At 43.8% G+C, this 26172-nt stretch overlaps 1 protein-coding gene and 1 pseudogene across 3 annotated transcripts in view; one reads left to right on the forward strand and one right to left on the reverse strand.

The window, feature by feature from the left end:
• Positions 1 to 26172, reverse strand: part of PRKAG2 (protein kinase AMP-activated non-catalytic subunit gamma 2) — a 236415-nt gene that overhangs the window by 182632 nt on the left and 27611 nt on the right. The gene's annotated exons all lie outside the window — the stretch shown is intronic.
• Positions 18740 to 21133, forward strand: LOC141738192 (acrosin-like; annotated as a pseudogene).

Raw genomic sequence — 26172 nt, forward strand, 5'->3', positions numbered from 1 at the left:
CTTGGATTTTTGCAAAGCTTTTGACACTGTTTCCCACAGCATTCTCCTGGAGAAACTGGCTGCTCATGGCCTGGACAGGTGTACTCTTCGCTGGGTAAAAAACTGGCTGGATGGCCGTGCCCAGAGAGTGGTGGTAAATGGAGTTAAATCCAGTTGGTGTCCCGTCACAAGTGGTATCCCCCAGGGCTCGGTGCTGGGGCTGGTTCTCTTTAATATCTTTATCAATGATCTGGATGAAGGGATCGAATGCACCCTCAGTAAGTTCGCAGATGACACTAAACTGGGTGGGCGTGTTGATCTGCTTGAGGGTAGGTTGGCTCTGCAGAGGGATCTGGACAGGCTGGACCGATGGGCTGAGACCAATGGTATGAGGTTCAACAAGGCCAAGTGCCGGGTCCTGCACTTGGGTCACAACAACCCCATGCAGCGCTACAGGATTGGGGCAGAGTGGCTTGAAAGCAGCTCGACAGAAAAGGACCTGGGGGTGTTGGTTGACAGCCGGCTGAATATGAGCCAGCAGTGTGCCCAGGTGGCCAAGAAGGCCAACAGCATCCTAGCCTGTATCAGGAATAGTGTGGTGAGCCGGACTAGGGAAGTGATCATCCCCCTGTACTCGGCACTGGTGAGGCTCCACCTCGAGTACTGCGTTCAGTTTTGGGCCCCTCACTACAAGAGGGACATTGAGGTGTTGGAGCGTGTCCAGAGAAGGGCTACAAAGCTGGCGAGGGGTCTGGAGGACAAACCTTATGAAGAACGACTGAGGGAGCTGGGGTTGTTTAGCCTGGAGAAGAGGAGGCTGAGGGGAGACCTTATCACCCTCTACAACTACCTGAAAGGAGGTTGTAGAGAGATGGGGGCTGACCTCTTCTCCCTGGTGACAAGTGATAGGACGAGAAGAAACGGGTTCAAGTTATGTCAGGGGAGGTTTAGATTAGATATTAGGAAACATTTTTTCACTGAAAGGGTTATTAAACATTGGAATAGGCTGCCCAGGGAGGTGGTGGATTCACCATCCCTGGAGGTGTTTACAAAAAGGGTAGATGGGGCACTTAGGGACATGGTTTAGAAGTGGCTTTTGTCAGGGTAGGTTAAAGGTTGGACTTGATGATCTTAAAGGTCCCTTCCAACCTCAGCAATTCTATGATTCTATGATTCTATGATTCTACTCATTTTCATTTACAGAGGCGTGCTGCGGTTTGGGGCTGAATGTAATGGGTACGAGCAACACGGAAGTTTGTAGACTGGCATGAACACTTTAGGAATAGCTACATCCACAATATTATGCTAGTTCACGTTGGAAAGAGCACTCAGACTTTTAGACTGTAACCGCAGATGATCACAGGGGTTTTTGGAATACAGATGGACCATCTACCTGAGAGCCAGGCTGTTTCACCTGCCGCCACAACACCCGCGCGTTCCCCAGCTCTGCAGGAAGGATGCTCCAGTGTGGGCTGGGGCTGCCGGCAGAGCAGCCGCAAGGGAAAGGGCCAGCGGTCGGGGTGCCCAGCTCCTCTCTGATGATGCTGGAGCTCAGGGACCCCTCACTGGAGCCATGTTCCCTCCCCAGAAGGATGCAAGAGGCTTAGAGGCAAAGCCCCGCTGTTTTACTGTGGCATCTGCTAGCTCGGTGGAAGCCACGTGGTAACGAGCTCTGAAATAGATGCCATTTATGATAAAAGTTCTGTGTTTATTTAATGGGCAGAACCTTGCAAACAGAAATTCTGGATATATTCTCACCCAGTGAGAGTGCAGTTATTTTAAGATTAAATATTTGATTTCCAACACAGGGACTTATTTACAAAAAATAAAACAAAAACCCACCCCAAATAAGAGCACATACAGAGTTTAGGTTTTACTTCCTAATTTTACCATGTCAATAATAATTTAAAATAATCTACCCACACCGGAAAGAAAAGTATGCTCTCTAACTCTCTGACCACAGGCAACAGCACTTTGAATACATCCTGGAAACAAAATTTACCTAAAGAAAAGTGAATACAATTTTATTTTAAAGAACCCAACAAATAAACAACCAGCAAAAAAAATTTAAAAATCAAATAAAAGTACAAACGATCATTGCAGAAGAAAAGCTTGTGTCTGTTTTTTTAGTATTCTGGTTTTGTTTTCATTTGGTTTTTTGTTTATTTGGTTGGTTTTTTAAAGGTAAGACACCATTGTACACAAAGCACTAACTAAGGCATATACAAAAAAGGTTTTTTTTCACTTAAAAGGCTCATGAAATAATTTAAAAGGGGAAGCCTTTTAAAGGCTGTAACCTTTGCACCCTACAAAGAAAAGGGTGTAAACTCTCACTGGATTCACCTTACTCATACTCTGATCCTGATCAATAGGAGTAATAATCTGTGTGAATACATATACCTACCTGAAAATATACACATTTATATATAGATACAGATACATATACAAAAGCTAGTGTTGCATGTGAATATTTTTAGGTGTTCCCACCTCCCATGGTCCATACTCCCTCTTAGATCTATATTTCAGAGCGATGAAAGATGCCTTTGTGGTTGAGGTTGGCAGGGTATCCATGTTCTATTCCCAGCCACCACTTGGATAAACTCCGGCAAGCCCCGAAGGCTGGAGCCAGCAAAACGCTGATGGGTCTCTCTTCTCAATCGAATCTTGGCTTCCTTGGCTAGGAAGAGTTCAATTTTATTTTTCTTTTTAACATACTTTGAGCATTTACATAGAATTGGAAGAAAACGGAATGTATTTTTTTAAAACCTTGTACATTCGACACGGTATTGGCCTAAACCTGCAAATCAAATAGCAGCGACAGCTACAACCACAAATGAAGCATGGCTTGTTTAACTCCTCACACTGAAGTCCTTTTCCACAGGCCCCTGGGCTTCTAGACACGCCCCAAACACCCCCCAGTCTCAACTGGGGGCAGCACTACAAGCCCCAAACCCACAGCGTTCAGCAAACTGGCCCAACGCATCATTCATTATTGCACTGGCAGGCCTCAATTCAGTAAATGTTACTAAATTCCTCTCCTAGCTCAAACCCCATCCTCCTACCTAAGGAAGGGATACACCATGATATTAATAATTGTACTGTCAGTGTCTTCTTGGGGGGCGGAGCTTATGTGTGAAGAAGAAAACACAATGTTAAAACCTTTCAAATTAGCAGGGGCATGGAGGCTGACAGGGTACCAGCAGCATTTCGAATCCACTGGCTTCAGAGCCTGGCTATCTAGTTGAGCCTTTTCCCTTCAAAATTCTATTTCAACATTCTTGTTCATTATTTATCTATCATTTATTGTTTACTGCAACAAATTTGGGACATCTCTATCAGTTTATGTGAACTGGCAAATAACCAACATTACTGAGTCGTCTGGCCCTTTCATTTTCTGCTCATAAGATCTACTGACTTTCAGGCTTCACTATTTTCAATTTACAACTCAACAGTTACTTCTGATTACCTGCAGACATAATCCAGCCAACCTACTTGACTGAAGATTCCTGGCATTTATTTTAATTCTCCCAGGATAGCACTTGTGATTACAAGGTGTGCTGATATTAAAATCCCACCAAGAATATTTTCATTGACATTGTTAAGTTGTAGACATCTGAGATTAATTTCCAGCTGCACCTCACCTCAGTGAAATCAAGCAGTACAGCTGAAGAACCAGCCCTGAAGAAAACCAGAAGTTAGCAGAGATGTCCCACTTTCATATCTATCATCACTTTTAACAAAACCAACCTCTATAATTATGCCGCAAAAATACTGAAGGCTGCAATCAGAACACTAAATTATGTCATATCAATTAAAAAGATTAACCAATTTGATCCAACAATGCCCATGTCATAGAATAGTCCAAGCTGGAAGGGACCTCAAAAGATGATCTGGTCCAACCTTTCAGGGAAGGGGAGCCTAGATGAGATTAACTAGCGCCCTGTCCAATCGCATTTTGAAAACCTCCTGGCAAGACCATTTCCATAGCTCAAAATATCACTTTGTTGTATCATGTCTGTTTTAATCACTATGTTACAGTGCTGTGCTGGATAACATAGGTCTAAGAGCTTGCCGAGCTCACAGAAATCACCCTGCAAGCACCCAACCACTTCCTTCCAGCTGTCAGCACTAGATCAGCTTCTGAACAGGAACAAGTCCCATACACAGCAGGATCATCTGTTTTGAAGGTTGGAGACTGAAATCTTGATTCTTGGGCAACATTCAGTAATTTAAAGCACATTCTTATGTCTTTGATAAAATGTCTTTTCCTTCCTTTTCTAGTATTTATGAGTCTATACAGATTCTCCAACTGCAGCAGGCAGCTGGTGCTGGACGTGGGTCCCAGTCCCAATCTCTAAGCTGCCTGCCTCCATGACCATGGGAAAAAAGCGTCCTTCAGTCGGGCAGATCTTATTTGCTTCCACTGATTTATCAGCAAGAATCACTTTTCCACACCAGGCTGCACAGCCACTTTTGCAAAAGGCAGGAGTATCAATTTAGAACAAGGCAGCGTGACCACAACTCTTCTTTATTTGTATTTATCATGAAAAAGGAAAAATCATTGAGGGCTGTTCTCACAACTTTTCTTTATATTGGATCTTTTTCCTTACCTCTCTCATTTCTCCCCTCCTGGTTGTTCTGTGCTGCTTCTTTAGACTCAATGCTATTCACACATACCTCCTTTTTACAGAATGTTATACAGTAACAAGTATTGTTTAGTGTGATTATGGTATAAAGATAATAATATGGCATTAAATAAGCAGACTCAAGAAACCTAAGGAAGCATTTGGCTAGGACACCAGGGGTAAGTGTGACAAAGAGCACCTTTGGATCTTGATCAACAAACAGCTTGTGGTTGAGGGCTATGCAAACCACTCCAGAAAGTCTTTCAACCTTGCCCTGGCTGTTGGATACCTCTGCAGTGCTCCTGCCAAAGATAATTCTCCCCTACAGTTCATTAACATATTCTGAAGAGAGAATTTTATTTACTTAAGAATATATTAATTGCTGTATGTATGTATTACTAGCAGCACTTTTTTCAAGAATGCACAAGGTTTCAGCTATTTTGGAAAAAAAAAAGAAAGGAGGAATCACAGCTACAAAATACTCCTGCATTGCTCTCTCCTAGCACTTGAAGTGAAAACATTATGAGCGTGGCATAATATACCAGTTATGATGTCCCGAAACAGAATAAACCTTCCCATCCACGTACAGCTTGAGATATTTGTTTCTCCAGGACCATTGCCTCTCTTCTTGACTGCAAAGCAGCTTTTGAAAACAAATTTCCCTGTCCTTCAGCCTTCCACTCTAATGCTCCTGAAATACCCATGTTTAACAAGTTGCAGGAGGTCCTCGGGGACCTCCTGCTGAAACTGACAGCACACAGGCATGTGTAATAAACTGTCTTGCACCTCAGCTAATGCTTTTTTATGCAAGGTTTTTCCCTACAGAATTCACTCCCTAGTGTTAGAGCCCGATTACCTCTCTTAGGACCCTCAGTACAGATTTCCACTGAAATGTTATCAGCAGACACTATTTCTGGGAAAGGAATAAGAGAAATATCTCTAACTTGAACTTTGCAGCATAATCTTTCATTGCTTTTGGAAGCTAGACTGTGAAGTCAGATTTTTGTGTAATACAGTGACAACATCTCAAACATCGGTAGATACAGAGCTATCTTGGTTTATTTTCTCTAGGGCAGGAAGGAGGGAAGCAGAAAGAAACTGTGAGAAGAAAATTAAACCCCTATAACTGCCTGGAAAATACCATTTCAAATGCTAGATTTCAAGGTCGTGGAAGGAAGTGGCCACTGACTGGGACTATATTTAAATGTAATATGAAGCTTAATACAGTGCTTATTTTTAGGCAAGAATAATAATTTTTCCCCTTTCTTCTGGACAAACTTGTTCCTAACAGGCATCCTGTACAAAGAGCGATCCAGGGCAACTTCTAACATCGACAGGGGCGCACTATGGTGCTATATGGCCGTCTACAGGAATGTCAAGATCTGTTATTTTTTTCCTACCACCACAGAGATGTTAGCAGTGCATTTCCAACGTGATTTCCTTCCCCAGGGCCAAGACCAACAGCTAGTCCAGTCGATGATTCGGGTATCATGTCAGACTTTAGATTACAACCCAGCTGAAAGCCAGCCCAGCCAGTATCCCCAAAATCTCCTAGCCTCTACTTATCTCTCTGTGATAACTTCAGCTGTGGTCTTCAAAGCCATGGCTTGCCCAGACAAGTGATTCAGAGCCATCCAGGGAAAACTGAACACCAGCAACATCCACTAATTTACTACATGGCCAACCTTCTTCCTGGATCCATTTCTCACTTCAATTTTACAAAACTAAATAGGTTTATCTAACTTAGTGCTAGAGTTTGAGGTTCTTGTACTGTAAGGACAAACATTATGTTCCTCCATGGACTCAATATTGGATGACTGGGAGAAGAAGAGGTGATTCATGCACTCAAGGTTAAAACAAATGGAGGGCTTTGGGACAGGAGGGATTTCCTCTTCTTCCTTCCTTCCTGTCCCAGTGTGAAAGTGCTTTGTTTGGTTTGTTTTCATCTTTTTTATGTGTGGTCCCTTTTCCAGGGCTGCCTGGGAAATTTATCTAACAAATTCTTTCTGCCGGAAAAGTAAGTTTCAAAGTAAAAAGCTGGTAGCACTCTTGGTTACTTCAGTCCGTTTCCTGTAGCACATTATGGTGGTGGCTTTTGGTTTTCATGACAGGTCTAAGCCCTGCTACTGGAAGCTGTGAAATGTGCTGTGGACGGTTGTTTGTCTCTGTGTACAGGATGTAATAAATATTCTGTAGATCCTTCTAGCATGAAACCTCTGGAGACGTCCAGTACCAATGCTGACAGATGAGCACATCTTGGAAAGAACTGGAGTCATTCACATTGAACAGAAAGCAAGCACAGCACTTTGGGAATGTATCTTCAAGTTTCCATCTCTCACACACATATATACTCAACAATACCCACAACAATATACTCACTGGCCACAAGTGCCATTGCACACAGATCTTTTTAAGAAACTCAATTTGTTGTTCTAAGCAACCACCAGATCAGCTTGTTCCTCCAGATGTAACCACAAACATGCAGCTGCTTGAACTAAGCTCTCAGGCCAAATTCATCTCTTTTTTTCATTGAGGAAATGAGGTAACAGGACAATACAGAGCAGTCCATAGTGATCTTACCCCCTTACTAAATTTCTTCAGTTTATATAAATCACTAGGAGGCAGTTCTTGTGTCAGCTACTCAGAAAGCTGCACAGCAAGTCAGCGGCTCTAATACCTTACAAAACTAGTTGTAAAGTCATAAATTTGATATATGGCTTCAGCTACGGCCACGTGCTCAAAAGACGGATTACATCTGAATCTACTATTTGGCAATTCCTATTTTAACAACCTGTTTTAAGTTGCCTTTAAGCCTTGCCAAACTGTAGTGAGAAAGGGCAGAATTTTTCCAAGCTGCGTCTGCCCCAAACAGGAACTGGCTGGGAAAACTTCAGCCAAAATATTTAAGACATTTCCAAAAAATGTTGCAGAAGATATGTCATTTCTGATTAAGAAACAATTTTCTGATGAATTTTAGAGGGAGTTTTCTAGCTCCCTGGTTTGGGTCAAAGAGTTTTGATTTGGCAGGGCAAACTGCATCAGGCAAACATTTCTGTTCTTACAAAAATACACCTAAATTCAGCTACTTTATACAGGAACTTTGACACTGGACAAGCAATGGCAGCAATGGGACTGAACAACTGACATCCTCAAAAGACTGAAGAGGGGAAGGAGTATGGGAAAGAATTTGGCCAGACTAGCTAGTAAGTAGCTACGGTGTCTGGAAATATCTCAAAAGGAGCAAGGGACTGAGGTAGAGGACAGAATCTAACACTTACTGGGCAAAGGACTGAAATTGAGTTCAGAGGCCCACAGAATAAAAACTGTGATTAAGAAGCAATCATGAGGTAGAGGCAGTGCTCAGTGGGGGACAGGCTGAAGGCATAGGATGGGAGTGAGACAGCTTTGTTGGGAATGAGCAGAAGAGTCTGTTCACTATTGCCCACCTCCAAAAACATTAAATAGAATTGATTTGTCCTGAGGAAAGTAAAGATACAGGACTGGGTTATCTGACATTATGGGCAGGAGTCAGCTAAGATTAGGACACCTAAGCTGAGGTGTCTCACCACAGGTGTCTACATATTACTTAGTGTTTAAACTCATAGGACAGTAAACGGATATGAAGGGTGGCATTCAGTTGCCTAAGCAGAAATCCCGATTGCTATCTGAGACAACAGAGAACAAGACACAGGGCTGACACCTGCCACAGCATCTACACATGCATCTAGCACTCTTTAGGAGAACACTTCACCAATTTGCCTGGCATCCATTTGCAAGAAATATGTTATTCTTCTTTGTGATTGACATGATATCCTCTCCAAAGAGAGGATAGCTGGTAGCCCAATGTCAATACACGTGCAACAAGGAAGCTGAAGGCCTGTCAGGGTACCTTAGCACAACTCCAATGGTATATTACAGGCTTATACATGGACATCTTAATGCACTTGTAGAAAAGAAAGAAATTTAAGTTGGACAAGTTACTTGTATCCAAACATTTCCTAACTTTTGAGGTGCTGACTTTGTAACCTTACCAGTAGTCTTTCAACACTTCTTGCGTATGCTTATATACAGCCCTTATATATTAATTTGGACTGGGATAGTGAGAAGCGTCTAATGAAATTGATACAAACCCTCTTTGATTTGTAACAGTCAATAAAACAGCACCATGCATACATGATACACAGCGTGTTCCCTACTGATAGGCACCTTTGCCGACTAAAGCAACCCCAGAGCTAGTTCTCCCAAGCACTAAAGACAAATATGGTCAAACAAATGGTTTCTGAAAGCCAATAGCAAGGCAAGGTTGCCACTGAGAGCAAGGCCAGACTAGCACGATTTCTCTGCCTCCTGATTCTCTCTGCTTGAGGAATTCAAACTCACTGAAAATTCTTTATGTAACTTGTGAAGACCAAAGAGGAAGCTCAAAGCACCGCAAAAAGCTTAGTGAAGAGAACAACTGGAAACACATACATGTTTCACACTATGTTAACCACAAACAATTTTTGTTTGAAATCTCAAACATAAGATCAAGCAAGGCCCCAAACCTGATGTGGATACTTGGCAATCACCAATCTGTGTGCAAAAGAATAAACCCTGCTCTTTGTACTGGTGTTACAGCTGTTTACTTTCTGGCATGAGTTCGCAGTTCCTGAGATCTTATAATACACTCTGTAACCACAGAACTGCAAAGGTTTGAGAACTTTACTAGACCTCGGGCCAACGGTTCAACAAACAGCTACAAAAGAAGAGCTCAGATCTTCAAAGAGAAAGAGGAAGGAAATCAACTGTCAGCTAGCTTTAAAAAAAGAAGGAAAAAAGATGGAGATGATTTATCGCTTACCAGTTTACTTTGGCAAAAAGAAGCCCCCTAAGAGTCTATGAAACTAATCGTGAAAGGGAACAGAAGCTAAAATTTCTCCCCTGCAAGGGGACACTGTATGTTTTTCAGCAGGGATGGGCTACGTAGACCTTCGAAGAGCCAGTAAAGGGCAGTCTGTCCCAGTCCCTCTCCTGTCAGATGACCAACACATAGGCAGCCCCATCACACTAAGGGGCACGTATCTGTGCACTTCTTCACATCATCAGACATACCATGCTCACACAATGAGCACCAAAATGACCTTCTCCACGCTCAGGGGATCTGACACAGCACACATCTAGGCTGAAGAAGCCCTTAAGAAAAGCAGCAGGTAAAATGTTCTGCCAGACTGTACCCAACTGTATTTTTGCCACCTCTGGCCTGAACCGTAGAAAATACTTGAGATGCTTTATGTTGGTGATCTACCCAAAGCTAGAATAAATCATACATTTCAGAAAAGGAGAAGCTAAAAATCTCCAATGAGAAAAAAACATAGCTCACACATACTCATTAGAAAACTGCAAGAGAAAAATACCTTAACATTTGGTTTACTCTGCATATCCCAGCCTAGGAACACAAAACTCAGCCAGGACTTACTTCTAAATTGCTCTTTGCATCTCTTGTCATCAGTGGAGTCCCAGACATAGAAACTGAGGTCAAAAAGATCTTTTCTCTATGTTTCCCTTGCTGATCCCAGACAAAGAGGAGGAAGATAAAGCCTGACTGGAAAGCATAGGAGTGAAAAAGAGGCACCGAGATATCATAAGAGTCAAAGAGTAAGGGCAAGGGAAGGGGACAGATGAGCAAATAGCAGAACAGTGTAGAGAGACAGAAGAAAAGAGTGGACAGGAATACAGGCAAGAGAACAGGAGAACACAGAGATACATAAAAATGGCACTGTGTCTAGGAGAATGTCCACAGAAATGGACAGAAAGCAGAGAAAATATGAGACAAGATATAGGGGATGGAGAACAAAAGGAGAAGAGTCAGAAACAAGCAGGTTTCACAAATAACACAGTTTTAAGTTTCTGCTATAGGTATCATACATACAGAATGGTTAAATCAAAGCCATCCTAACAACCTCAGCTTTTTAGGTGCAATTTTGTAACTAACTGTACAACATTTCAATAAGAAGTTCATAGCTCCATGCCAGATCCCCTAAGAGGGAATGCACAGATGCCCTTCGTCTGATTATGGTGCACTGCAGCTTATTAAACCATGTAACCTTAAGGAGTACTTCATTTTATCTAGCTAATCTACTGATACGCTGCTATCAATTCAGCTGGCTGATTTTGGTATTAACACATTTGCCTGCATTTCTTATTATCACTTCTTTTGCTCCCTCTTATTTCTGTCCTTTCATCATTTTGTTCTGACAGATAACACACATATAAAATACAAAGTATTTAAGTTTTGTCCTCACTACATATCACTTCCCTATCTCTTAGGCTCTCTAGTTTCACATATAGGATACAATTTCTCCCAAACACATCCTAAAATACACGTATTTCAACTTGGTTACATCCTTTATCAGTTTCAGCGTTCTTTCAGTGCAGAAGGTTGGGCCTATGAAGTAAATTTTGCATTTTGCCCTTGAGGGGCTGAAAGTTAGGATTATCCTGCTTAATCTCAGTCTTTCTCATCCTCTGCTTCCATCACCTCTGCTAAAAATCTCAGGTTCACACACCTACTTCTAGAGGACTATGAGGAGAGAACACGATCAGCTGAAACATGCTGCTCCCCAGACACAGGTCTAGCAAAAGAAAAGCTTTGAAGATAATTGCGACCTGGCCCAACACACCAGTGTGAGCCCACACAGAGCATTCCCAAACAAGCACATGTCCCCAGTCCATCTCTTAGACCCACCTACAGAAAAGCCGAAAGGACACTGGAAGTCCGCACATCCGACTGGACCAAAAAAAGCTCAGGGAGTCATCAGCTACTTAAGCCAGACTCACGTCCAGTTAGTGCCTGCCAACAGCACAAAACCCTACGTGGCTCCCATGGAAGCCGTGTGCCAGGCCTTGCTGGTGGCATCCCAGGTGCTCCTGCCTTCAGAGTCTTCTTGGGGACTCCAGGGAGTGCTAGAGCAGTTCTAGAATATCTCCCAGTGATTCTAGGGGTTCCTTCTGCATCCTGATGAAAAACTAACCCAACCAGTTGAATTTGTCTTCATAGAGACATATCCCCATCTACCATTTACTCTGATGTAAGCCAAGAGAGCAAAACCATTCAGAAATGACCACATTTATCATTTTCTCCAATATGTACGTGCCAACAGCTAGCACAGAAATGCTCTCAGAATTTCCCTGCCTCTTGATGGCTGTTTAAACCAAACACCCCAGTAAAGTTGTATATGAGAAGAACAAGGCAAAACCCCCATCTTGTCATCCACATACACAAAATCAATCTGAGCTGAGAGAAACACTCCAAGCACCCACGTAGTCCTTTACAGGCATCATTACTGGCCAGAGGACAAGCAACTGAAATTTGCACTACTGACTGAAGACATTTCTTGTAAGATCTACAAAAGGAAGTGACAATCTATAATTTACTTTATTTTTCTAAGTAGGAATACAGCAAGAGTACAGGAAAGAGAAAACATGATTGATAGTCCATATATAATTCAATCTAATTTCACTTAGGAGATCTCAGAGCCTTGTAATCAGTGAAAAATAAATTATTTTTTTTTCCCAAAGAGCTATCACCAATTCAACTCAAAATAACTGTAGTTTCAGTTGAAAGAGTGCAGGGTTAGTTTAGAGAATGGAATTTAATGTTGTCCCAAATGATAACGCTCCTAAGCTTTGCTAGTGAAAGAGCCAAACCAGCCCAAAACAACCCACAGCAGACCTTCCAATGTCTGATGACTCTCAAGTACTGTTAACAAATATCATATATTAATACTAACAACAGTCCAGAATGTGCATTACATTGCTAACAACAGCAGTCTCCACAGGTCATGTTTCCCTGCTGATTTCCGTGAATATTTTTGACCACAAATACATATTACATAAAACTTAGGAAGTACTTACATCAATTATAGCAATTAAGAATGACTCCAGGAAAAACATCCGAACCTCTTCAAGTACCTCAACACCCTAAAGTGGTAATTTGGTTCTCTTTGTTGCCTGTCCTACATGGTTGTAAGGTTTTTGAGCAGTTCCTAAATAATGCCGCCTTCAAGCCAAAGAAGTCTAAATTCTAGAGGAAGGCAGCCCAGCAGGCAAACCCTCAGGGTGCCGAGAGCAGAAAGAAATTCTGAAGCCAAAATGCTATTCAGAAGTTTGAAAATAAGTTGTGAATTTCCCCCAAAAAGGCTCTGCAGCCAGGCCTGGCTGAATTGCTGGCTGCCGGGGAAACGTGAATCTGGACGGCTCTTCAAGGGACAAAGCATTCACCTGCTGCCAAGCAGCAACAGGTCTGCACCCATTCCTGAGCTGCCAACAGGCTGAAGTAACTTTTGCAACACACAGGGCAAATTAGCATGAAAAAGAAGTGCAACAAATTAAAAATGCTATGAAGATGAAGGCAGAAAGTGGTCACAAATTAGGATTTTCCAACCTGTGACTGATTTGTGGGTTGTTCGTCAGTTATTCTGGGTTTATAGGATTGTTACTATAAATATACTCATTAAGCCACTGCAAATATTTGTTGAAGCTGCTCACCTGGTATTCGTTTTTATGGAATCGCATACGGCATTTGTAGGCCAAAGTTTAACACCAAAGTTCAGAGAAACACTGATCGGGTTAATAAGGAGTGGAGTTTACAATAGCATGTAAACAAAACTCCTCAGCCTAGAGAGCTCTACAAACACGTTCTAATTCATCTTCACAATAGCTCTATCGAGGAGATAAGGACAAATTATCCCCCTTTTTAGAAATTAAGGAGAGAAAAACAGAGAAAGTCATTTACCCAGAGCCACTACAGGGGTGAGCAGGAGCTAACGAGCTTTTGATCTTTAGTCACGCACTAGTCGGCGCATGTCTCGGATCTACCCGGGCACCGTTTCTCACCACAGCTACCAGATCTGAGGCGAATTCCTCATTGCAAGGTCTGTGCCTGTGTCAATATTGTCAACCGAAATTTCAACAGAAAGACACGGGAATACTTTCTAATGAAACAGTTCAGCAGCGAGATGAATTAAGGACCACTTCTCCTTGCAGGCTTGGCACATAAGTCTCATTAAAGCTAACAACAGATATGAGACTCATGTACAAGACAAAGCGATTAGAGCCTTAAATCCAATCAAAGTCGGGTTTACTACATTGTTCCACTTCAACAACTTCTTTACTGCCTACACTGATGCTGCTTTCCCAAGGAAGTTTATTTGTACTTGTATTCTTCTTTCTGCAACGATTTTTCTTAGAGAAATGCAAATATTCTGTGTTTGGCATCGCTAAGAGGGCTGCCTCTATGAGTAGAAATTGTCACACCTGGATAATTGGGAAGGCGAGGATTAGGGACTGCTACAGAATTAAGGACTTCAAACAAAACTATGAGGAAAGCTCGTAATTCAGTGAAGGCTGAGAAATGCCCAGAGGCATGAAGATGTACTTATGTTCCTTATTTCTCCGTTCAACATGGCAAAAGCGCACCAGGAGATTTTGGGAAATGGCAACTTTCTTCCTGAGCAGCAGGACTCTATTTTCAGAGCCAGGATAGCTCAGCAGTTCATATCTCACACACACAAACATATACAGTTAAACTAGTGTTCAAACTAACAACCAAGAGCTGTGTTTGGTTTTTTACCAAAACCAGCTAGAATCAAGCCAGGGAAGGACTACACCTTGGCATTTTGACTCCGCAAACCCCACTCTGCCTACCTGCTTAGCACAAGGCTGCTCTCCTCCCCGCCGCCCACCACGGCCCCTCGCCAGGTTTGCTCCCACATCCCAGACCTCCAGACCCCAAATCAACAGACAAGGCTGTCTTTTCGAGACCCTTCGCTGCTTACCTGGGCCCAGTGAAAGCTTATAAATGGCATATGTGTATTACACAAGAATTAAAAAATAAAGTGAGCCAAGAAAACATGGTTTGCACACAGATGCTGTAAGATGCCAGAGCTGACATAAATTAGGGAATATTTCTAGAGATGTACGATGTGTTACATGATAGGACAGTCTTAAGATTGGCAATAATACAAAGCTCAGTCATTTTTAAGCACAGACAGAGAAAAAAAATTGTGTAGAGTAGCTTCTGAAACATTCCTGTCGCCAAAGGAAATAACACTGCTCTCCAACGGCACAAGAAGCACTTTTTACCCACTCAAATAATAGCCATACTGTCACCTATGTGACCACCAAGGTCTGCAGAGGAAATCTTTAACTCTTTTCTCTTAATTTGTATACAGGTAGTAAACAAAAACATCCAAAAATACGTATTTTTATATATATATATATATATATATAAAAAAATATGACTGCATTGGAGTGTTTTTTCTCTCTATCTAGTACTTTTCATCATCCAAATGAGGGAATAACAGAGCAGGAGGCATAACTCTATTCTACAATTTAAGATTCTTCTGGGGATCGATTAATTACGGCAACTACCCAGATGAGGATAAGATAAACATCTTACATGGGTAAGTTAAGAATAAATCACAAACTAATCTAATATCTGAAGCAGTGAACAGCCTCTGAGTCAAAAAGAAACTGCAGATACAATATGCCTTGAATTCTGTAAAGCTTCTTACATTGTCACTCAAAAAGCCCTCAAGAGGGCTTGCCACTAAGGTCGGAAGACTCCTGCATAGCATTACTGTTGGCCTGGTTATAGGCAGTGCTTTTATTTATTACCTGCGTAAGAGATTAGAGAAGATACTTCATAATAATTATGAAATTATTTCATTTAGACTGCATGAAGTTTCTGAGCTTTCTTAGGGACAGCAAGAGTAACCACTATGATCTTGCAAACTGGGAAATGATCCTCATCCGTGAAATGAAACTCTGTAAACTACAAAGTGCTAGAGAAAGGAGGAAGGAAATGCCTAAATATGAAGCAGGGAACAGCTGGCCATTAGCCGGGCTGCTGAAAGGGATAACTACTTGAGGATGAGTCAGTGACAAGAAACTACTGCAAAAAAGGACAAACGTCACAATGGGTACACTAGGAGAGCTGTCAGACAGCATTAGAGGCAATTTTTCCACTTCATAAGACTTTTATGAGTCCCCTTCTGTATCTTTTTTGCCACAGTGCCCCAAAATGGAACAGTCCAGAGAACAAGAGGAAGATTATCAAATATGGCCTGTATGTTGATAGAACTGGGGTTTCAAGACTAGGAAAGAGAAGAAAAGAAATAACACGTCAATGCTCAAATAGTCTCCATGGTCACTAAGCCAAGAACAAAAAATAAATTAACTTAAATTTCAGGAAATAAGTTTTAGGTTAGACACTAGGGATACTTTCCTGTCAGGATGACAACATAATTTAAGAGACTACCAGGGGATGCTGCAGAACCTACTGCTTTGGAAGGTGGCATACCCTACTAGTAAGAACATCTATCAAAAACAGTTTAGCTAGAGGCGGCCTGATTTCGTTAGCTTTAGAGGCTGGATCCGAGTTTTGTAACATCCCACAAACTCCACTTTCATGGAAAGGGTGGTCTTGGATGAGGAAGGCCGTAGTATCATCTCCTCCTCCCATGTGGATTCAGCAGAGGCAGCTCTTCAACCTGTACATCTGTCTGTATGCAGGACCAGGAAGAGAGAGTTGGTTGTGGGAGCACCATATGTTGCTTAAGCAGGTGGTCCCTCTTTTCATCGGTCCTGCCAGCTCTGGGTGACCCATTGGCCATCCAGGACCTCAATCCAGTCCAGCTACACCCATCCTGCTTTAGTGCAAGAGGCTGAACTGAGTCGTCTCCTAAGGTCTAGAATGGGAAGCCAGCGCTTCCAGAAGGTGTGTCACAGAGATGGGGCTTAAGACCTTGGCTTTGATTTCATAAAGGCTGAATCCATTTTAGTTTCAATTGTTTTCTACCACAACAGACAATATAATTATGAGCTGTCTGATGATACACACCAGGGATTAAATATAGTTTTCCTAACATCAGACCTGGCTCCCTTCACCACACATCACAAATGGAAAGAGAAACGTATATTTGAATAGTCCCAGTCTTACGTGGCTCTAATAGCTCTCTCACATGCTACAGTCTTACAATCACAAAATTTATAATCATTTTTTTCCCTTTCATTCAGTGCCTATGTGTCCAAATTATTCATGCTAGAGAACAACTTTCCACAAACAGGATTCTATGCAAATTCTATAGTTTTCAACAAATTACATAATTAACAGAGAAAACAACCCCTGAAGCACAGGAACAAACACGCAGATACTGATACCCATTCTTGTTTCTCCCTTCAACCACATCAACTCCATTTTCCCTGTGCACTCAGAACTTTAACCGAGATTGGTGGACAGTGGATTTTAGCCAGTCCTCTACTCCCACAGTGAATGGCCAAGGTCCTGTAGGTGCCAGCCTCTTTGTCTCTCAAGTTCTCTTGTCTGCACAGTCCCCTATTCTTTGGCGCCAGAAACATGGCATTATTTTGGCGGAAACTGCCCCTTCCCTCCAGCAAAACCCAGGGATCACTTTTGGGAAAAGAGAGCTCCAGAAAAAGTACAAAGTTTAACTCACAAACAGGCCAAGTAGATTTTCTGACCAGGTCTTTTTTTATTCTATTTTTACATTGCAAAATGCTCCAACCAGGCTAAAATTCCTCCCAAGCTGTCCACCAAACACTTTAGCTACATCTCAGCATTCTTGCAAAATACACGAGTACCTTCCCTTTTGCTTATGGTGAGAACGCAGTACAAAGACTGCCCATAAAGTCAATCACAGATTCAAGAGCAAAAAGCGTCCTGACTCATTAATGTTCCTCAGCCAACACACCTTTCTGCAATCAGCTCCATAACCCATGAGAAGATGAAGACTGGAGTTGGGAAAGGTGAACTGGTTGTCACTCTTCTGTAACACCGAGTCACACCATTGTCCTTGTTTGCTTTGCTGCTTATGGATGTTTCTTCATACGCGGTCTGGGTAACACTGATGAAACCAGAAACACTGATGAAAGCCCTGTTCCACCATAGTGGGCTTGCTGTGATAATATTTATATAATACGTAAGTGCTGAGAGTGCACGGGTGAAATATGACCCAGGCATGGTACGACATTTAATAATTAATCAAGTTTTGGAGCTTCAAGGTACAGAAACATTGGACTGATTAGTGTCAAAGCAGTAAATACTATATTTGAGAGTGGTTTAGTACAAGCGCAGAAGCGAGGAAAGGGAATTTGAAGCAGCCGTGTCATCCAAGGGACCAGGTTGCTCCCACACCTTTCATGAGCTTTGAGGCTGCCATTCTTCAAGCCACTGTTCTCGACACTCCAGGGACCAAGCTCTGCTCAGCAAATGCAACGCACGTGGCTGGCTCCTGCTTCTCGCTCATGACTGCTCTGCACTCCAGCATGTAGGCAAGGCTCCCCCATACAGCTGCAGAAGGCAAACCAATGAGATGAGGCTGATACAGGATTTCCCAAAGCCATGGAGAACGGCATGTAGGGCTGAGCGCAGGAGCATCCTTCTCTGCCTAGAGCTTAAAATTGCATGTCTTTGGCCACGCATAGCACGCGGCACAACTGCCCTTGTTGGTGTTGGCCCAGAATGGCACTATAACTCATAGACAGCAAGGACATGAAGCCTGGCGGAGGGTGTTGCTGTGCCTTTCACCATGCTTTGTGCAGGACGGTTGACACTGCTTGGGTGTGCTTGGCTTATTTGGCTTGCACATCACTGCTTGCCTGCTGCGGCTGTAACCTGATGGGTTCTTCAACACCCAAACAGTAGTTCTGTTCTCTGGCGTACATTTTTTGGGAAGGACCTGGTGGCAAACAGCTGCAGACAACAGGGTGGCAGTGAACTTCCCAAAGAGGCTGTGATGCCACACTTGCTTTTTCCTGCTAGCTGTTAGCAGGCAGTGCTGGAGCCAAGTGCTGCTCCCTGCCACGGGGTCTACACATCCTCATCCTGCAAGCAGAGCCTTCAGCCAGGGGTCTGCTGGGGGTGTCCACTCACAGCTTCTGCCTCCCCTCCTGCTTGGAACCTCCCATGTTGCCTCCCTCTCAGGAGGCCACCGTGCCCAGCACCTGGAACCAGCAACTCTGTGACATCAGCCCCAGGAACAAGGGCACCACGAGTACTGCAGGCACTGCGCTGGCTGCTGCATTGGTGATGATGAACCCTTGGTTCTTGCAGCTGCCACATGCCACTGGTAGCGATGAATTTTCTTCCCCTCCTCTTCCTGCTGGCCATGTGCTGGCCCATGCACGGCACATGGGACAACTGTGGGTAAGCAGCCCAAGGCTCTGGGAGGGAGCTTGGGCAACCCTTATGGGGTTCACTGGAGGGTGTCCGCTTGTCCCCCGTGGCTGTGCCACATCTTCCCAAACCCTTTGTGGTAGCCTCAGTTCCTTGCCAGCAGCCAAGTGGCTGCTACAACTCATCTACTGGGCTAAAGCAGAAACAGGGCCGTACATACGCACACCCCATGGGCTTCCCTGGCCCTGTTGTCCATGCAATGCCTTGTGGGGAAGGAAAAAGGCTGGCCTTCAGCCTGAACAGGACAGTAATGAGTTTCTGGTTACGGAGGGACCTGTAGGCTCCGGCCCATGGCTTCTTACTGCAGCACCTCATGCATTGCAGGTGGCACAGATGCCCAGCTGGGGGCCTGGCCCTGGATTGTCAGCATCCAGGATCCCTGGGAAACAGGCACAAGGCGTATATGTGGAGGGTCCCTCATCAGCTCACAGTGGTGGACTCACAGCAGCCCACTGCTTCATCGAGGCCAGGTAAGGAGGATCAGGGAATGGGGATAGTCCCACAACACCAGCAGGTGCCCTGTCTGCAGCACCATGTGCCGCTCCTATCTCGGTTCTTTGCCGTATGCTCAGTGCCCAGCATAGAGACTGCTCAGGAGAAGGCTGGGCTCATGCCCCTGCTTCCTAGCAGCCCCCAGCTCAATAATCCTTGTGCCTAAGGCATGCTAGGGCAGTCGCACCCTCCACAGTGCTGCTTTCCTCTCTCCCCTGTGAAGCAGAAGGCAGGGAACTGCTGGGCTACCGCAGCACGTGGCTCTGCTCCCTCTGACCCCTCTCTCCATCTTCCAGGCATGTCGCGATGTGGTGGGTGGTGATCAGGGTCGGCCAGTTGACTCAGCTAGGCCCTGAGGCCCAAGTGCGCAATATTAAGCAGGTTCATGAACACTACAGTAATATCTCAGAGAGGAACGACATTGCATTGCTGGAATTGGACCAGCCTGTCCAGTAAGCTACTACACACAGCTCACCTACGTGCCTGATGCCCCACTGAGAGTGTCAGAGCTGAGAACCTGCCACATCAGTGGTTGGGGCTCCACGACTGCAAGATGTGAGTTCCCAAAAAGTCCTGAGTGCCAGCTTGGCACACTGGGGAGATATGTTGGGCTTCCTGACAGCAGAGTCAGGCTGGAGGGACCTCAGAGATGGGCCTGACCCATTACCCAAAGCAAGACAGAAGGGAAACACCAGTACAATGCCTTCAAGATGCAAAGCCAAGCCCTAGGGAACGGGTTCACCCAGACAGGGGAGGAGAACTGGCAACAAGCTGCTAGGTTTTAATTCCTTTCTGTGCTCACAGCTGGAGGATCAACTGATCTTCTGCAGAAGGCCAAGGTTCACCTCATTGATGTCAACCTCTGTAACTGCAGCCGATGGTACAGAGGGGCCATCCATACCCACAACTTGTGTGCTGGCTGTCCGCAGGGTGGCATCAACACCTGCCAGGTACGAGCCTGCTACAAGTCAAGCCCCAGCAGCACAGGCAGTCCCACCACAACCACCCAAACACACCCTGGTGCATGCTTTGCCTGGCAAGTCACCCTCCCACTGCTGAGTCCTCACTGCTGTTGGGGCTCACCTCCCCTTCCCCAACTGCAGGTCCTTGCCCAGTGTCCCCCTTGTCCCAGAGGCTGGGAACTCTGCACAGAAAGCCCATCCAGTGCTCTTGGCAGCCCATAGGTCCAGATCCCAATCCCAGAACATCCCTCTTCCACACATCACAATCACTGGGCAGAAAGGAGAGAAAGATCTACCTTGCAGGCCCATAACCCCCCCCAGACAAGGTTCTGTAGGCTTCAGCACCTGAGCAGAGCCTTTCTGTGCAGTGAATAGAGCTCTGGCAGGTGCTGTGAGAGAGAAGGAGCCAGCCATAGCGCGACAGTGGCCACCCAACACCACCTCAGTCTTCTCTCCTCTGCTGCAGGGTGACAGCGGTGGTCCTCTTGTGTGCAAACACAACAACGCTGACCAATTCTGGCTGGCTGGAGTGACCAGCTGGGGGAAAGGCTGTGCCAGAGCAAACCAGCCCAGAGTCTACACCTCCACTCAGCACTTCTATGACTGGATCCTGGTACAGGTGGGACTGCACCCAGCAGTAAGGGCTACTCCCAGCATCACGGGCATGGAGTCATTTTCTCACCGCTTCAACCACCTTTCAGACGCCAAGGACAATATCAACACAATTGAGCAGGTTTAGCTCCTGCCCATTTCCGCTCCAGAAGCTGGTGGAATTCTTTACTCAGCTGCAGGAGCTCTTGCAGGTCCTAAGGGGAAAAAAGGCTGGAGCAGCAGGATGAACAGGATCCAGTACAGGCTGCAGTGTTCCACAACCATTTCCTTCTGGGGCAATGCCTGCTGATCCAAAGGCACCTTCAGTGTCAAAGGTCTGCTCTGTCCTGCCCACACTCCTCTGAATGCACACAAATGCTGAAGCTGACTTAGTTCTTGAAATAAAGTTGCCAATTTTCACAGCTAACCATGCTTCAGCTCAATTCAGTCTCCTGTGCAAGGCAAGAGCTTCCATGCCCGGCACCCGCAAAATGAGGCTACAGGCAGAAAAGTAGGGCACAAAGGGAAAGAGTCACTCAAAAGGGCTGAAATCGTGCCTGGTCAGAGAGGAGGGTGCTCAGGGCCACCACACGATGGAGAAGACTGGCACATTAAGCTAGAAAGAGGATAGGAAAATTGATGTGATGTGACATGCAGACAACTTTGGGGGTCTGCATTAAGGCACACAAGCTGATGACCAGGGCCTGGTGTAAACCTTAGCTAACTGGACAGACCATGGAAACTCCCCAGCGTGACAAGAGAAATTGCTGGTCATAGCAAACAGAGTGAGAAGCTGACAGGAGTTACAGCGCCATAAGGAATACCCAGATTTCACAGGTAGTTAAGGGGGATTGACGTGGGAGGTGGCCACACTTCACAGATAATTGAAGGAAGAGTTGGGGTCATTTTGGGAAGATCCAAAACGGTTTGGGCAAGGACAGCAACCATCTTTAAAGGTGTTCTATTATGAGTACAGAAGTGAGGAAGGAGAATTTAAAGCAGACAAAAATGTAAAGCTTTTATTTCAACACAGTTCTTTCTTTATTCCTTTTGCTTTTAGCTGGAGAAACACAGGCATGGTACAATGCCCAACCAGCCATGCAGCAACCTGTCCAATTTACAGCAGTGCTTGGCAATTTAAGGTTTTCCTTCAGGTGCTGACAGTCATGATGCAAAAGAAAAGCCACATGACTGATGACATGCTCTCTCTCTGGAAATACAAAATAAAAGAGAGATGGGGGGAAAAAAACCCCAAACCTTCCTGTTTAGGTGGAGTTTAAGAATTAGACAAAGAGAATATACTGTTACGTTATGTCCATCTTTCTGTCCCAGATGGATAAAGACATTCCTTGGGATGACAACAAGAAAGGCCCGCTGTGGTGACAGGTTGGGCAGGTGGAGGACAGGCGGCTGGCAGTCACAAAAGCAGGACATGCTTCCTTTGGCCCCCAACTCCCCAGATATCAGATGCAGATTGTTAAAATCTCTGGTGACCAATGACAGATGCCAGGAAGTGGTAGTGGTCTTCTTCTCATTTAGAAATAGGACCTTATTTCCACCAAACAAATTTTGATCCCCAATTTCTAATTCTAGTCATCTCTTGTTTGCAATTATTGTCTTAAAGTAGTCCTTGGGGACATCACCAAGCCCAATTCATTCTTTTGCTCTGAACTATATTGACCTCCATAGAAAAACAAATGTTACTTCAGAGAAATTAGAGAACAGGCCCCGGGTAAAGCTTTCTGTCCCTTTTTTTTTGTTTTGGTTGGGTTTGGTTTGGTTTTGTTTGTTTGTTTGTTTTGGTTTTTTTGGAGAACAGAAACCAGATTTACAGTCTGAAACTTTCTGTATCACCTTCAAAATTTTTAAATATGGGTCAAATTTGTAGTGTAAGGAGCTTAATTATTCTTTTAAAACACAATCTATGTTTTCCCACAGTTATCCTATACTGCATTATACAAGTAACCAGCTCAATTGTACAAGGGAGGCTAAGAAAAGACATTTTCACCATGGCATTAGAGATGACAACTGCTGGAGGCAGGTTACCAGACTTAACTGACAAATTATTTCACCTGCTATTGCAAATCCTGCATTCCTAAGTACTTTAGACAAACCTCTTCATAAATCCCTTAATCTGCCACTTGAAACAATTCCCAGGCTGGAACATTCAACTCAAAATAATATGAAGTTAACCCTCACCAAAGAAAACTCATAGCTTTAAAAAGATGTGCTCTACAACAAATTTAGCCTGAGTCAGATGCGTGCAAGTTCATTCAAAGCTGAGTGATCTGTAGAGGCAGAGGTTTATCTTTTACGATGGGAAGAACTGAAAGGAAATTAAAGGTTAAAATGGATTAAGATAAAAATAATGCAAATGAAGAAGCCACAAAGAAACAGGAACTACAAGGTGAATAATTTTTAACAAAACCCAAAATACCAAGGTATAACGAGGAGGTTGAAAAAGGTAACTCATTAAACTGACAATATAAATGAATTAATATAGCAGAAAGTTTTCCTTAACTGTTTGTAAATTAAAATATGTGTATATAAACCTGTCCAGGTCAACAGCAATTTTATTCCTGAATTAAGATGCTGTTGTTGGGGAGTATAAAATCTTCTCAGATGTAGATTAGAATTCCTAAATCCTGGAAGATTTAGGAAACAACAGAACACTGAATTAAGAGCCATCTCTGTCGCTGACATACTTTCTGACTTCTAGTAAGTCATTTCTCCTGTGTTTGGTTCTGTTGAAGCCCTCCTCAGCGTTTACTATAAATAATATAAACTTCTCATAGCAAAATTTTTCTTTCACTGTATGTCTATATAGGGTCTAGCACCCAGAGGAACCAGGATTTTACCTTAAAGCAAGCAGTAACAAAGAGATTTGTAAATCCCTCAAAGGCTGTTCTTCCCACATAGTTCGATTGCAGCAGAGGCCAAGGAATGTTAAACAGAAATTTCTCCATTAATCCAAGCACTTGTGTTTGGCCTGGTGTATCCCTTCCACTGGTGATCTCCGGTTCAGAACATAACTGTCACTGAAGCCTCAAATAAGTTAATTACAGGTAGAACATCTGATGAGGAATTTAAATGTAAAGCAAAAATCCAGCTTTCAGTCCTCCCATGAGTACAGAAGTTAAAAACAATCTGCACAAGAAAGACAGTCTGATGTACTGTCACCTGATAATTTGTAGTCTGTGTTTGACAAGGATCTACTAACGCTGATTCAAGGAGATTTGTGCATGATTCAAGTTCATTATTCAAAGTGGAAGGGACTTCCACGTCTCTAGTCCCATCTCCTGCTGAAAGCAGGGTCAACAGTGAACTCCAACCAGGTTGCACAGGGCTTTAGTCAGTCTTGTCTTGAAAACCTCCAAAGATTCATAATCTTTGATGATCTGAAATAAACCACCCCTTTCAAAACAACACAGGAGTTCTGGCCTCAAAATAATTTTTTGTGTGATGCTCTTCTAATTCATTCTGACACGGAAGCATTTTACTATCGTACTGAAGGTGTTTCCATCTCACCTTCTCTCTTTTAGCCCAGAAGGCTCAAAAGACATCTGCAGCCCTAAAAACACCAGAAGTTGCATTGACCATAGAGTGAAATTCTGAATGAAAAATGTAAGCGAGATGGAATTTCCTCAGGTTTCAGTAGAGCAAGTCCGTGGCTACAGCGCCCCAGATATGCAGAGATGTGAACCTAAACTCAGAAATTCTTGCTCTGAATGATGGTTGATTATTACATTAATTTTAAGGAGACAAACTGCATTTTCAGCAGCCTATCAGTTTCTTAACCAGCAGATGAGTCTAAAAGGCATTTTTCTAAGATCCAAAACAGGACCATAAGATCAGAGGATAGTTCAGGTTGGAAGAGTCCTACATAAATCTTTATCCCAACCTCAAGCTTAAAGCATGGTCAGCCATGAGGTCAGACCAGGGGTTCAAAAGAAAAATATTGCCACACCATCAAAGTGACTCTACAAACACTCCATATTTCAAAAAAGGAAAAAAAAAAAATCATATTTTTAATTCAGCATCATCTCAGTTTTTTGGAAAACACATTTAGAACATTCAGTTTCGGTTACGCAGGAAAACAGACAATATTGGGTGGATAGTGAATTGTTTTGGTGTTATATAAGACATTGGTTAAAAATCCATGTGACTTCAAAGGGAGATTACACAAGATTATAGACCTAGGGTGAAATTCTGGCTCTGATTAAAATCACTGGCAAAAATCCCACTGGCTTGACCACTGCCAGGATTTCACCTCTAATCTGAAGTGCCCATGTTTTACTATGAAAACCCACCCACCCAAGATGTATCCTACGAGTGCATCTCTCTGCAACAATAAAGCCTGGACAACTTTTTGTGATCTCCCCCAGAGCTGTATGTGGGTTTTGTCTCATTTTTAAGATATTCTCTCTTCCACTGCAGATTTTTCTTTCTATACAAATTAGGAAGGCTGTGTATGCAAGCAAAAACAATGGAACTGTCTGGGCAAAAAAAGCTATAAAACAGATTTTTCTGTTCTTTCAAGCCATGGCTTTAGGAAAAGGAGCACAGAAGCCTTCCATTTCACAGCCTTTCCCACCTCTGGTGATGCTGGGGAGACCATGCTCCATCTTCAGTAATGGCCCAAGGGTGTTATCCTGACACACAGTAGCTTGCAGAGCATCCTTTAGAAAAGCACCCTGAGATCAGGGCAGTGCCTGAGAGACCCAGCTGAGCACTGAGGTTGGGAATACTGTTCACATCAGCATTTCATCTGCTCATCCATGTTCTCCTTTTTAATGTCCACCTGCTTTAACCACAAGGACACTACCAGGGACCGTGACTGAAAAAACAGCCTAAAAGCAATCACTGAAGTGTTCCTTGTGCTATAGATGATGTTTCATGTGGAGACTGGCAGCCAAAAGGCAAACAGAATAAAAAAAAAAATTCAGATCCTGATTCTTACAGTGTTTCCTCATTCCCTGGGGCAAATCCCACTTGACTGTTCCAGCGTGCCCTGCACCAGCAAGCACGAGGCCAACAACTCTACACGTAACCAATACAGCAACAGAGAGAGGCCCAGCCACCTTCCGTGCTATCCAACAGGAGATCACCCGCAGCTGTCAGTGCACAGTTAAAAACACGCATGGTATAGCCCCCTCGGATGCTGTCTGGGGATACTTGCTCTCCCCAGCAAGCATAGGGGTTTTGCATTATCATATATTCTGCCCTGTCAGGTAAACCCAAGGTATCCCACCTTCCATTGCTGGGAATCCATCCCAATGCTACCATT

Source organism: Larus michahellis, chromosome 2 (assembly GCF_964199755.1).
Source record: "Larus michahellis chromosome 2, bLarMic1.1, whole genome shotgun sequence".
Taxonomy (NCBI): Eukaryota; Metazoa; Chordata; class Aves; order Charadriiformes; family Laridae; genus Larus; species Larus michahellis.